The sequence below is a fragment of the Liolophura sinensis genome, chromosome 3, assembly GCF_032854445.1.
Source record: "Liolophura sinensis isolate JHLJ2023 chromosome 3, CUHK_Ljap_v2, whole genome shotgun sequence".
NCBI classification, from domain to species: domain Eukaryota; kingdom Metazoa; phylum Mollusca; class Polyplacophora; order Chitonida; family Chitonidae; genus Liolophura; species Liolophura sinensis.
Genome location: NC_088297.1, coordinates 20,768,648 through 20,782,804, shown reverse-complemented (window position 1 = coordinate 20,782,804; position 14,157 = coordinate 20,768,648). Strand labels below are relative to the sequence as shown.

At 38.5% G+C, this 14,157-nt stretch overlaps 1 protein-coding gene across 1 annotated transcript in view; it reads left to right on the top strand.

Annotated features, from left to right (window-relative positions):
* Positions 1 to 3,117: 3,117 nt before the first annotated feature.
* Positions 3,118 to 14,157, top strand: part of LOC135463958 (protein PHTF2-like) — a 56,275-nt gene continuing 45,235 nt past the window's right edge. The window contains 1 exon segment of the mRNA XM_064741429.1: positions 3,118 to 3,189. The gene's annotated coding sequence lies outside the window, so the exon portion shown is untranslated.

The window sequence follows — 14,157 nt, the reverse complement described above, 5'->3', positions numbered from 1 at the left end:
ACTTTTACCCTTAAATTATGTTTTGACTTTTTAATTTGTTTATTTATGTGAATTGTTATTATTTAAGATTTCCGTGTATATCGTGAGGCTTTTCTACTGTATTTCGGGGAGCTAATAGGTTTGTCTTACTTTTAGTAATTTGCAGTACAGAGTTATCTGTCCTTGAACTATTACGGGTTCTTCACAAAATTTCTTCTTTCCATTAATTTCAAAACTAGCGCAGATTAATGACAACAATGAAAATAATGACAATAATAATAATAATGAGACAAATAATAAAAATGATAATCAATGTATGAGCTCTTTTCTTTATACTACACCGGAAAATGTGGTTAAATCACCCGGAAATGAAGCATTGTATTGTTTCTAATTTTACCCGATCTCAATCCATTTGTGATTTTCGGAATCAAAAAGAAGATCCAAGATGAATAAATGGGCCTGTTAAAACAAGAATAAATTAGCTACGTAGACTCCGATGATGTGTTTTTGTTTTTCTTTCAACCCAAAGCTGCCTAAGCTGTTTTATTTATTTATTTGGTTGTTATTTAACGCCATATTCTGAAGAAGCTATATCATTTATACGATGATTAATGCATGTGGGCGCCCGGTGACTTTCCGGTTTCTTGTGAATTTTCCTCGGGTCTGCGGGGCCTCGACGGCTCAGGTGGTTAAACTAAGCACGCCAGCACGGCTCAATGACCCAGGAGCCTCCCACGAATGCGGTCGCTGTGAGTTCAAGTCCTGCTCGGGCTGGCTTCCTCTCCGGCCCTAAGAGGGAAGGTCTTCCAGGACCTTGCAGATGGTCGTGAGTTTCCTAGGTCCCTGTCCGGTTTCCTCCCACAATAATGCTGGCCACCGTCGTATAAGTGAATATTCTTGAGTATGGCGTAAAACACCAATCAAATAAATAAATAAATAAATAAATAAATAAATCAGTGTCTTGATCGCTGTAAATCTCAAATCCTTGACCAATTCGAACAGGTGTTCGAATCCTGCTTATATGAGCTGGTCTACCCGGCGCGTGGCTAAGAACGATACTTCGCTCCGGTCAACCTTGTTTCCTTCGCGATATCCCTGAGATGTAGGATTTTCGCACCTTAATTGGCGCTCCTTAAGTGAAGAGACTATACCGGAGGTTTTTGGCCAAAAAAAAAAAAAATTAATCACCGCAAATTCAGTCGGATATGCTAGTATTCAGGATTCCCAAGTAATTACCTTTCACAAAATACCAGCCTCTCCTGTACAAGGGTTAGCCTACCATTGAAAAGCGGGTGTAAAGCTGCTAAAGTTTACGTAATTTTTCAAACATAAGAATCATTTACACACTATAAATACTGCATGTAGGATACGAGTCTGATATTTTGTGAAAGGCAATAATTTCAGCTATTCTTTGTCAATACAGAAAATTTTACTTTTGTTAGTTACCCGTGTTCAAAGAGGGCTTTACTTCATTCTATGGCTATTAGATCCAAGGAAATTCTGAGTATAGCGACTTGAATGAGCTGATGATCGAAGGGAAAACCCAGACAAAACATTCGATTGTACACTCCAAGTCAGGAGACATTTGGAAATCATACGTTTATGACGTTTAACACAGAAGCAAGGTTTTATCGCCAATTACCCGAGATAAAATAGTTATAACAAGTATTCCGTAAGTAATACAAAGCAATACGTGACTCCCATAACTGTTTAAGTCTAAACAGTTTAGTAACTGTTTAATGGCTATATAACAAACTCCATAACAGAACGAAAATTCATAATTTTGTTGAAATTGCACGAAACAGCCTTAAACTCCAACTCAACTTGTTGGTGAAAACATAAAGATCAACAGTTCTATACGATGAAGTGTTTTTAAAACAAAAGTTGAAAAACTATTAAAATCCAAAAATAGAACTATGCAAGAGGGGCAAAATTTTGTCGAAAATTATTCCAAATTTGAATTCAAGATGACGAAGTCCGAAAAAATGTCAAAATCCAAAAACAGGACAATGACGACCATACTCTTATTAAAAATGAACGGAATGGTCCGAAGTTCGAACTTGATCTGTCCCAAAAAATAATAAGTAAATAACAGCTCAGCACAAAAATTATACCTAAAATTTTCTTATAAAGTCTTGGTCCAATATAACTTGTCATTGTGACAGTCCTCTCAGCGGCACTGGTGGGTTGTGGTGGGTGGGGGGGGGGGAGCTAGTTAGCGAATAAATACACTAATATATATTGTCGCCAGATTTGTTACATGTACGTTGCACACCAAGATTATATTTACAAAAAGTTTTTCACGATCTGAATTTGCAGTATTATCTTGCATACCGGTACTGCTACTTAATTAAACTATGGTGGAGCATGCATTTTATTATAACAAGAGTGCTACCATCCAGGGTATTTCTAACGGTGGAAAGCAAATGGCTTTATCATAGAATAAAACAGATAAAAAGATAACATTTTACGAATCGCTTTGTGCATTTAGAGAAACGTACATGTATCCAGTATATTCGACATACACCAAGATAATTTTTTTTCACATTGATGGGGGCAGTAGAACATTAATTTAAAAGTCTATCTCTCTCGTTAAATATCGTAACCTTGGTTTTGCTAGAATTACGGTAACCTTAAAACGCCAATCTGGTCAACGTGATTGGAGACCAGCAGCCCAGTCGGACAGGGCTGTTGTTATAGTTAACATAGCACGTTTCGATGCATGTGAGTAGATCATCATTTGTAAATGGAATAAATTAAGCTGTTTTTTTGTGTGTGTTTTGCTTTACACGACGACATACCGGTAGGCCAGGTGGGCCTATAAAATTAAAACGCTACAGGCCTAGTTCAAACGTTCTGGTCCGGACAGCCAACATGTGGGCTATTGGCCGCGCGTTGCATTAGGTTATAGCTATGCCTTTCTACTCATTTTACCCTTTCGCCTATTGTAGCTTACTGCATGAATGATAAAATCAGTCTGCCTCTAATAATACAAGTAATGTACGATTGGGATACACGGGGTGTAGACTGGGTATTTCGCACCAAGCTGTCAGCCTGCCAAAGTGCGCCATTCTTTGGCGTTCTGAGGTAAAAATAGATGGGTGTGACGTCAATTTCAAACAAACCAAAATGGCAGAATACAGTACTGTCAAATGGTGACTCGGTTACATCACAAGCTGTTGAGTTTAAAGAATTATGTAGCCGTGCAATGTAAGTACAGAAAATTATTGGTTGCAATCGAAGAACCACGTTAATTTTACCCAGTACCGAAAATACGGAACGAATTGGGAGTTTCAGTCTACTATTGTGCGCTGATTTCTTGTGACAGTACTGACACGTTTTCTTTGCGTCTTTCACTTTTCATTCAATTGAACATCAAAACAGTAGATTTTCACCATCAAATGTCACTTTACCCTCGTCCTTGTTTTGAGCGAATTGCGAGGATAGCTGGCCGCACCTTCTTATTTTAACGCAATAAGAGACGGAAAAAGTGTTTGATCGTAAAACAAGGGAAACCCTGTCAGCGCAGCAGTGCCATTGTCTTGTTTTTTCTCGGTCAGGCAAATGTTTTCCGATTATGTAGCAGCAGTTCTAGCGTTTCATATTTCTTAATCGGAATTAATTTGAATACGATTGCCACACTGCACTAAAGTCATCAGGTGAAAGATAAATAAGCAGATAATGTGAGATGAAGGTTATATTGAAGAGATTGCTTTGGTGTGATGTGTTAGATTGAGATAAAGCCTATTGTACAGGTGTTCATACATTCTCCACCAGTGTTTTTTGGCTATAGTGTTTTTTTTTTTGCTGTGGATTTATTTATGATTTAATATTCCTTTCTGCCACCGAATTTGCTTCCTACTTTTCAATCTTTTACTTTCATACCCTAATCTGCACTATCTACATGTGGGATTTTGTTTCCCCAGTTTCAGGTGTACTTTCTGTAGCCCTCAATAATAATTGATAGTGTCCCATCAGTAGTCAGAACTAGGTATTGAAATTATTTCTCCTCTGAGGGGTGTTGTCCAAACATTGGATTAAACATATTTCTGTCAAATTACTGGTCTAATAAGGTACTTAGTCGGGCTTCAAGTTTTGATTGTGAGCTCACGATGTTGGTGTGTTCAGAATTTGCACACAGGTCATGGTATTTCTCTGACTGTCTATGGTACGTGTCCATGCTGGTGCATTGGTCTCCTCTTTTTAAGTTGCTCATTACGTGCATGCTGTAGGTATCATGCCAAAATTTGCATAAAGTGTAAAATCGTGCATCCTTTCTGACGTCGCTGACTGCATGCATGGTGGGGTTGTCAAGTGTGGGTTGAGGCAGAGTCCCAACAGTGATCTTTACACTCTACGTCAAATTGTAACACGCCCGTCAACCACAGCCACGGGGAGGCTGGCAAACTGTCATGAGCTTAGAACACGTGACTACAGCTTCCCTAGTTTGACGCCTCACTAGAGCACTTAGCAAAATACTACTGTTTTAATTAGGGTATGTCAACATCTGTCACTACACGAAAGCATGGCCTTGAAACACTAAGGGCATGTCTGATTGGCTGAGTGACCGCCCAATCAGCCCCCCCAGAATTCCAGGATTTGGGCTGCTGGACATTGTCAATGAGGCATTAAAATATTGACATACTTAAGTGACTCTTTTTCTGTACTTTTGAACCTTGACATTTGCTTTCTTTTTACCTGAAGATGACTTCTGAAAATAAGACCTCAGTGCATGTGTTCTTTTGTTCAGAGATTCATTGCAGCAGGAGGGTTGTTGGAAGTTCAAACACTACAAAAGTTGAACATAATTGAGCAAAACTACTACCTGTTTATGTGACTGCCTTTTGTGATCATGTGCTTTTTTCACCTGGTTATTAAAGCAAAATATATTAGTTTGTTTGTAGGCAAATGAATTATTCATTTAATCACAGAAAAAAAAACCCAAAACATATACTAACATCTGAACACGGTTTAAAACATGTCCAGGCTACACGGCAGAATGGTTGGTATTTCACCTGTTTTTAAGAGCTCAAAATAGAAACTATGATCACAGATTGAGCTAAGGTGTCTTGTCATCACAAAGATGACTATATATATTCATATTATGCAAATATTCGTGCTAATATAGATGGAATGAATCTAGTACTATTCACACCTTTAAAGGATGTTGGATGACTTTGTCTGCCGAGGTGGAGTTGAGCCATAATCATCCCTTCAGTTTTTGTCCAGATCATCCCTCAGGACGGAACATTTTGACCCAGGCTGACACACGTTTAATATACTTTTTATGAATACAAAAGGAACATTTGTGTACACTAGTGTATTAAAAATGTTGGGTCTTGCCTCAGCTGTGATCCAGCAGTGCACCTCTAGTGTAAGGCAGGGGTATCATTTAGGGTTTCATTTTTGATTTTGAGCAGTGCCTGATTATAACACCACCTGCACCTGCATTTTGTTTCCAGCTTTCGAAGATGTGGGTGTGTAATAGCACACCTTAAATTCGAAGGCCAGATCATTAAATTGTATGTGAACATGTGGCTTGTCGTCAGTGCTTGCATTCTGACAAACAGCACGGAAATATTTAATGTTTTTGCCTCTTCAGTCAGCACATATATATATACATGCACTTTCTATGTACAAGAATTCCGTGCTGGGAAGAGCAAAATTGCTACAAGGAAGTGCTCCAAATAAGCTGTAAAAATCTCAGCATATTCAGTTTGACATAAAACCCTAAGCATACATACATACAACACATTCATACTGCATGACAGTTGTGTAGGAGTTTCACTTTGCCCTGCATGTTTCTGCTGGGCATGCCCAGAGGGCTGTGATCTGCACGGACTCGCTCTCTTGCCTTTTGGCAATTCAGAATAATAAATTTAAAAATCCTTCCATCCTTGAGATATTAGCCGTACATAAAAATCTAATTAAAAGAGGTAAAAATATTGTATTCTGTTGGATACCAAGTCACATTGGTATCCATGGAAACACAGTCGTGGACAGGGAGGCGAAAGCTGCCCTTAATAAACCCATATTGAAGATGAAAATTTGCTACAGTGATTTTAGATATCATATTCTTAAATATATTCGTCGCCTTTGGCAGGATGAATGGGATTTGCAGATCCACAACAAACTGCATGCTATTCATCCTGTCATTGGCAATAATTCTTATACTCTTAATAGGTCTCGTAGGGACCAAGTAGTTCTAACAAGGTGCCGTATTGGGCATTCTCGTCTAACACACAATTTTATCCTAGATGGGAGCAGTGCTCCTGAGTGTGTTGGTTGTAATGCCCAGTACGGCATGAAACATATTCTCGTTGACTGTGTGGACTTTGCTCATATTAGGCAAAGATTCTACACAGTCAGCTCTATATTTGATTTATTTGACAGTGTCGCTGGCGATACTGTCATTAATTACTTAAAACATATTGGATTATATAATAAGATATAATTTCATTTTATTTCACATAGATATTTCTAGTTCATATATACATATTAAAATTTCAAAAGCTTTGTGGTTTTCAAGTTTTTAAAGAGCTTTGATTGTTTTACCTAGTTTTAAACATGTCTGTCATTTTTCATTTGTTTTGTATGTTCATACTTCAGTCTTGAAAACCATATACTGATTCCTGGTTTTAAACATGTTCTCGCCACGATATGGCTGAAATATTGCCGATGTGGCGTAAAGCCATAATCATTCATTCATTCATTCACTTTGCCCTGCTGGACAAGAGGATGCATGTACATGTGTTGTAAATCCAGCATTTTTAATCTTTAAAGCAGTTTTTGTCAGTGGGATCTATGCAGACAGCTGCAAACTATGAAAATGACAGTAAATGATATTTTTATGTCACTACAAGATATAAGTTTCCTAAAACTGCAAATTATTTCTCTTCATCCCATAGTTATCTCAGAAAGTTTCAGTGTATTGGCTATAGAAGGGGTTAAGTGGATTATTTGTAAAGGCTGTGGTTCTACATGTAAGTCAAGAAGTTTGTCAGCTACTTGCCAAAGGAGGATGGTTTATTATGGCGTGTGTGGTTTCCTCCACTCATAGACCAAGCCGCTACTGTTACTGATAAGTGACACACGCTCGAGTGCCGTGTTAGGCAGCTATCAGATCGACTAAACAAATACCACAGTTGCTTCAAGTACAGGTCACAGTGCTGTATAGCGTATTATATGATTATAGGTTGTGGAAAAGTTCGTGTACTGGATGATACTAATATTATCTCAACGAAGGATTGGTATAGGATGTCTTTGTTGTGACATTACGCATGCACGTGCTGTTCAGTATTTTGAGTGCCAGTAAATTTTATAGGCTGTGTAGACAGTAGCATACTTGTAACTTTTAGAAATTAATCCCAACTAAAGGTACATGTAAACTTTTTGGGCACAGAGTCCCTGTACTTATGTGATCGGATTAAGTCTTTAAGTCATATTGACATTATTTTGGAGCTTGGAAAGTGCGTTTAGATATCCCCTCCCTTGTGTAAAGTGTACTTGTTGTATGCATCTGCAAGAAAAGTGAGAAGTGTCTCGCACATGTCATTGTGACATTAATGTATTATGAAGGAATGTAGTATGTTACATATACACTGAACTGAACTATTTTTGTTCTAGAATTGACCAAACCCGTCTGCCTATTTGCAGAAAATTTGCGGTATTGTTGTCTGGTCACTAAAAGAAAGTTTTATATCTGATTTCGTAATTCTCTTTTTCCTCCTTCATCTTATCATCTTTTTCTTGCCGGTTTCAGGTATTAGAGCCTTGATGAATCTGAATTTTTGTGCGTTATTTCTCAAGTTGTAAGTTATAAATTGATGAGACAAGTTTGGCGGTATTATCATCATCCAAATCTGAAGCAAATTTATTGCGTGACCCAAAAAATGATGATGATCTGCAGTAACCGTGCCCCGGTTAAGTGCCAAGATCCAAAAATGTATATGCCTTTGTCAGTTTTACGTGTGAATTCGTGAAATATCGCACTTCCAAGAGAAATGTAGACAAATAAATTATCAGAGGTCATTCGTTAGGGCTGGTTGCGTTGTCTACAGGTGAGACATTGTGAGCCAGTTTTTACGCCATACCTGTCAGACTTCATGTTGTTAGGGCTTTGATGTTGAAAGGATGTACATACGTCAGTGTCAAAGTGTTAATTTAAATAGCTAATGCTGCTCAGAGATGAATGGGACTTTTACATTTAAGAACCAGAACATTTCAAAGACGGAACGTTTTCAAGTTTGATGCTTCAGTAACTTTGAAGACTGAAGCCTGACATCTGTTTTTAATTTTTAAATAAAAGCGTCAGAATTTTCGGGCAAAAAGTTAATAATGCGGTATTCACGGCTACTAAATTTATTAAAAGTACATCTATTTTAGATGAGAGTTTCAGTGGGATGCCTCAAAGAAAACTGTGATAACATGACCAAAATCATATTAAAATAATGCTTACTCCCAAACAATTATACACATGTAGTGTAACTCCGAAAAAAGACTTCATTGTGACTCAATATTTCGGCATTCTGTTTAGCCATAATCAAGAGAGTGTTCAAAATGGAACAGGCAATGACATATACATGTATACATTGTGCAGTGATATGGGTTGTTATAGTAATTAAACAAACAAGACTCATAACCAGTGATTTTAGGGACTTGCGGATAGAAATTACAGAGAATGAGCTAATCATAAAACATAGGTTAGATAATCTACTGACTAACAAACAAGGCACAGGTAAAACATGCCTATATGTTATAAATGGCTGTGACAGTCCATCCATCCCTCAATTTTTTTGGTTGTAGTGGTTGGCCACAGTCCATCCACCCGTCCATTTTTTTGGTTGTAGTGGTTGGCCACAGTCCATCCATCTGTCCATTTTTTTGGTTGTAGTGGTTGGCCACAGTCCATCCGTCCCTCCATTTGTTCAGTTGTACTGTTTGGCCACTGTCCATCCACCCCTCCATTTGTTTGATTGTAGTGGTTGGCCACAGTCCATCCATCCCTCAATTTGTTTGGTTGTAGTGGTTGGCCTCACTCCATCCATCCGTCCACTTTATTGGTTGTAGTGGTTGGCCACCGTCCATCCATCCGTCCACTTTATTGGTTGTAGTGGTTGGCCACTGTCCATCCATCCTTCCATTTGTTTGGTTGTAGTGGTTGGCCACTGTCCATCCATCCTTCCATTTGTTTGGTTGTAGTGGTTGGCCACAATCCATCCCTCCCTCCATTTTTTTGGTTGTAGTGGTTGGCCACACTCCATCCATCCCTCCATTTGTTTGGTTGTAGTGGTTCGCCACAGTCTGTCCATCCCTCCATGTTTTTGGTTGTAGTGGTTGGCCACAATCCATCCCTCCCCTCCATTTTTTTGGTTGTAGTGGTTGGCCACACTCCATCCATCCCTCCATTTGTTTGGTTGTAGTGGTTCGCCACAGTCTGTCCATCCCTCAATGTTTTTGGTTGTAGTGGTTGGCCACAGACCATCCATCCCTCCATTTTTTTGGTTGTAGTGGTTGGCCACAGTCCACCCATCTCTCCATTTTTTGGGTTGAACACTTTGTCTTTTGAATGCTTGTAGCCAGACCTTGTACAACCTGTGGATTGTCTTGGTTTCCTTTGTGCTCTGTCCTCTGTTTTCCCATCATAATGCTGGCTGTCATTGTATAAGTGAAAAATTGTTGAATATAGCATAAAATACCAATCAAATAAATAAATAAATTGTAACCAGGTTTATGAAATTGGCACCATTTATCTATAAACACTGTCTCTGGAAGACTTTTGGTGAGGTTTAGAAAATTTACTGCATACCTCATGTACACTTTGGCATTTGGAAGAAGCTGTATATTCATTTCCAATTAATGACCTATCCTTTGAAGGTCATTAGGATCATTTATGTGCGAATGTGGAATCGCATTGTCCATGGGGAGTGGTCAGATTCAAATTTTGAGCTTGTAATCCTGATTTCAGATGTTTTGTCACTGGATCATTTACAAAATTGATATTCCTATAGTTTTGTTTGAAACACAAATGTACATTATCAATGGATGTAAAATCAGGGATGTTTTTTCAGACTCTTTTTGGTGTTGAAATTCAGACCTTTCCATACTAGGAAATTTTCAGTCCTGACAAGCCAGTGGAATTTGGAAAGTCTGAATACATATATATTTTTTTTCTTCCTTGTAAGAAAGTATTTAACTTTGTACATGTACAGCTGTTTTCATTGGAGATTTAAATTGAGCGTGTTACTTTCAGCGTGTGTCTTAGCTTTCTAAATTATCCTTCTTGTCACAGATGTTTTGTGGAGACAGGATTTAGCGCTCATACACAAGACTAGATCCTGCTGGCCTGGACTCGTGGGAAACCCGCAAATGCAACAGATTTGTTGACAGTTGACACACAGACATAATTAGCAGTGTAATGCCAGTTTTTCAGAGGGTTTTGAGCTACAAGCTGAAGGTCGTCGAGAATGCATTGCTGTGAGAAATAATTTACATATTGCAGAGCGAGTATGGTTTAAAAATAAAACAGGGCAGGGAGGTGAGGTTGACTTGGCATGATTAGAAAGGAACGTGGAAAAAAAAATGGAAGAAGCCAAAAATTAAACAAAACTGTAGAAAAGTTTGGTAAGGAATGTGGCTTACCACACAGTTCGCTCTCAGAAAAATGTCGACTTTATCCGCGCAAATGTGGAAGACAGCTCCTACTATTCCTCGAGTGTCTGTTGTCGGACAGGAAATAGTAGAAGAGTAAGGATGCTGGGAATTAGCATGTTGAATATCAAAGTGTTGAGAAAAGGTCAACAGCGCTAAAGGGTGGGTCAAGCTAGCCGGGGCTAATTGACCGAAAGTTTGCGGTTTTCCGGGGCAAAGTATTGGGCATTTTTGTTGCTAATTTTAGACCTGCTGCGTTTAATTTTAGTGAACCTCAGGTGGCACTGTCACTTGAAATAAAGAAAAAAAAAGTAAAAAAACTCGGTTAGAAGGAACTGGGGCAGTGTTGTAAGTTTATCCCTTTGTGTTTGTTGGGTTTGATATATTGCCCATGCTTTCGAGCAGAGGGTTCCAGCATTAGTGTAATGTTACTTTGTACATGATTAAAGCCAGAAGAACATGATCAAAAGACTGTTTGACATTTGAAGTGTTTGATGTTGAATTTTAAAATGATGACCGTTTTCAGGGAAATTCTTACTGTACTGTAAAGTTTTCGCTATAATCCTCAGTTTGGTTATCTGTCAGAATATACAATACTTCCCTTGTATTTCTCTTATAAAACAGACTCAAATTTCCATTCAAACTTCTCCATCATGACAGTTAATGGATAACTTACTATCTACATGATACGCTATTATCAGTAAATTGAGGTGCGTAAGATTGGAGTACTTCGAACATATTTAGTGTAAGGAAAAAACAACTAATAATATCACCTTACATACTTTGGATGAAGGATGGAAACGGCCATTTTGGTCCGATGTGCATGATAACTCTAAATTCATAAATGTTGGCCTCTATAAATGTACATGTTTGCTTGGGTTTTGCTTGGGTCTTTCTTAACAGTCTTTAGTCATATAGAGTTACATTTGGTATGTGATTCTATATTTATACACGTGTATACTATAACTTCTTGTGGCAGGGCGTGTTCATGCCGCCAAAGTGCTAGGACCAGATAACTACTGGTATCATACTGCAGACACTGGACATGACACCCCACCCAGTCACATAGTGACACCAGGCGAACTTGTCCGGTTTCCTTTGCTCTGATCTCTGAGTGCTAAATGCCAAGTGAGGCAGTAACAAGTAGGCCTACCACTTTTTAATAAAACCTGTGGTGTGACTGACACGGGTTTGGTCCCAGGGGCCGGTCGCTCGAAAGTGTTTTAAAGGTTTAGCCAAGATTAAATCTTAATACCAGTCTTGCTCATGTTGGCTTCCTCTCTGACCGTATGTGGGAAGGTCTGCCAACAATGTAGGGATGGTCGTGGGTTACCCCTGGACTCTGCCCGGTTCCCTACCACCATAACGCTGGCCCTCGTTCCCATAAGTGAAATACTCTTTAATATGGCATAAAACATCAGTCAAATAAATAAATAAATAACATCAGTCTTGACCTAATACAAAACTAATCTGAGGTCTTTAATCCAGACTTAAGTTAACACTTGGCTTAACTGGTAAAACAATTCTGAACAACCCAGTTCTCCTTGAGACATTGAGGCTGTCTGTGTTCAGTATGTTCAGTGAATTGAAAGTAGAGTTTCTCAGTCGAAAATTAGATTTACACATGCATGTGTATTATTGCAATAAATATGGCATGTCTTGACACAATTTTATGGCAAGAAAAAAAGTTTCGCTCATACACATCTAAGTGATTTATTCCCTAGTGTTCAGGTCGAGGGCTGATTAAAACCTGAGTGAAAGTGTTGATTTAGGCCTCAAGAAATAAGTTTGTCTTCTCCGTACAACATAATCTGCCTTGTGACATTACAAAAAAGGAACAGTTCTCTAATTCCTCTTCCTTTTCGCTTATGAAAGAGCAACTTTCAGTGCAATTTATGCACAGTTATTATTTGATTTTGAAGACAAAAGTACATTGGCCAATTTCAGGGCTTCACAAAAAGTGCAATTTTATCAGTGCTCACAGAATAATGCTTTCAGAATATGTCTGGATAAACACCATGCAAACAAGCAGAAAGGTTGAAGAATCACAGTAATCAAAATTAAGCGTGTCTGAAGGAAGGGACAGATATGTGATATAAACAAAACCAAAATGCTTTATCAATGAAAAATGGGGTTAGAGAAAGGCGTTATAAGTCTAAGTAGATAAATAGGAGATAGAGCACATGTGCTATAGGTACCTGTATTGCTACTACATATGGTAAATGATCTAAAATTTGTTGCTTATTTTACCTGATTCTAAGAGTTCTGGTGGTCTTGGAAGGGACTTGTGAAGTTTGCCTGGATGGTATGATGATATCTTAGTGGAAAAAAGTTTCAGCATGTGATTTGTCTCCAAATTTATTTTCTCCAAAAATGCTCTTTTCGGAACGAAATTTTAGATCCTTTACCATATCAATAATGAAATAATAGTTCTTCATTTAATTGTGATTTTTTTCGTGCATGGCATGATGACATGTTTCAAATTTTACAAAGTCTTTCGTGTTACAAAATGTGACAAACTCAGATTCTATGCTGTGATGCTGGTTATTTATTTATTTATTTGCTTGGTGTTTTACATCGTACTCAAGAATATTTTACTTATACGACAGCAAACAGCATGAAGGTGGGAGGAAACCGGGCAGAGCCCAGGGAAACCCACTGCCATCCGCAGGTTGCTGCCAGACCTTCTCACCTTATGGCCAGAGAGGAAAGCTGGGTATTAAAAGATGTCATAAAATGTAGAGAGCATGATGTGATATGTATTTATAGATAATGTGAAATGAACACATATACAACTGTGACTCTGAGAATCTGATGTGTGTCACCCAGTTTCTGAACAGACTGATAGCTACCAGAAGACAGGAGCACCCTGTGCTCCCTGCATGTCTGTAGAATGACCTCCACACCTATGTTTAGATGCATAACCCATTTTAGTGTCAAGGGGTAAAGAAATAAAAAGAGACAGAAAAAAACAAGGAATAAGATATGGCGGTGCAATGATCACTGGATCTTCACTGACGACTGATATGGTTTATGGTTTTATATGGTATAGGTTATCTGATCTGGGATCACAGGAATTGAGGCCTGGGTAAACTGCCCTGGGGGTGTGGGGGATTAAACTGGTGCTGTGGTCATTTGTCTTGGAGCAGGCAACCACAGTACACCTGTATGAAGTACTTGTACATGTAGCAGCTGTTGCCTGTATTCAGTGCTGCTGTGTTATAGGTTGGTAGTCTGTTCTGCTGTGTTATACATTTGTAGTCTGTTCTGCTGTGTAATACATGTGCGTTTGTAGTCTGTTCTGCTGTTTTATAGGTTTGTAGTCTGTTCTGCTGTTTTATAGGTTTGTTGTCTCTTCTGCTGTGTCATACGTTTGTAGTCTGTTCTGCTGTGTCATACGTTTGTAGTCCGTTCGGCTGTGTCGTAAGTTTATAGTCTCTTCTGCTGTGTCATGCGTTTCTAGTCTCTTCTGCTGTGTTATAGGTTTGTAGTCTGTTTATCTGTGACATGTGTTTGTAGTCTCTTCTG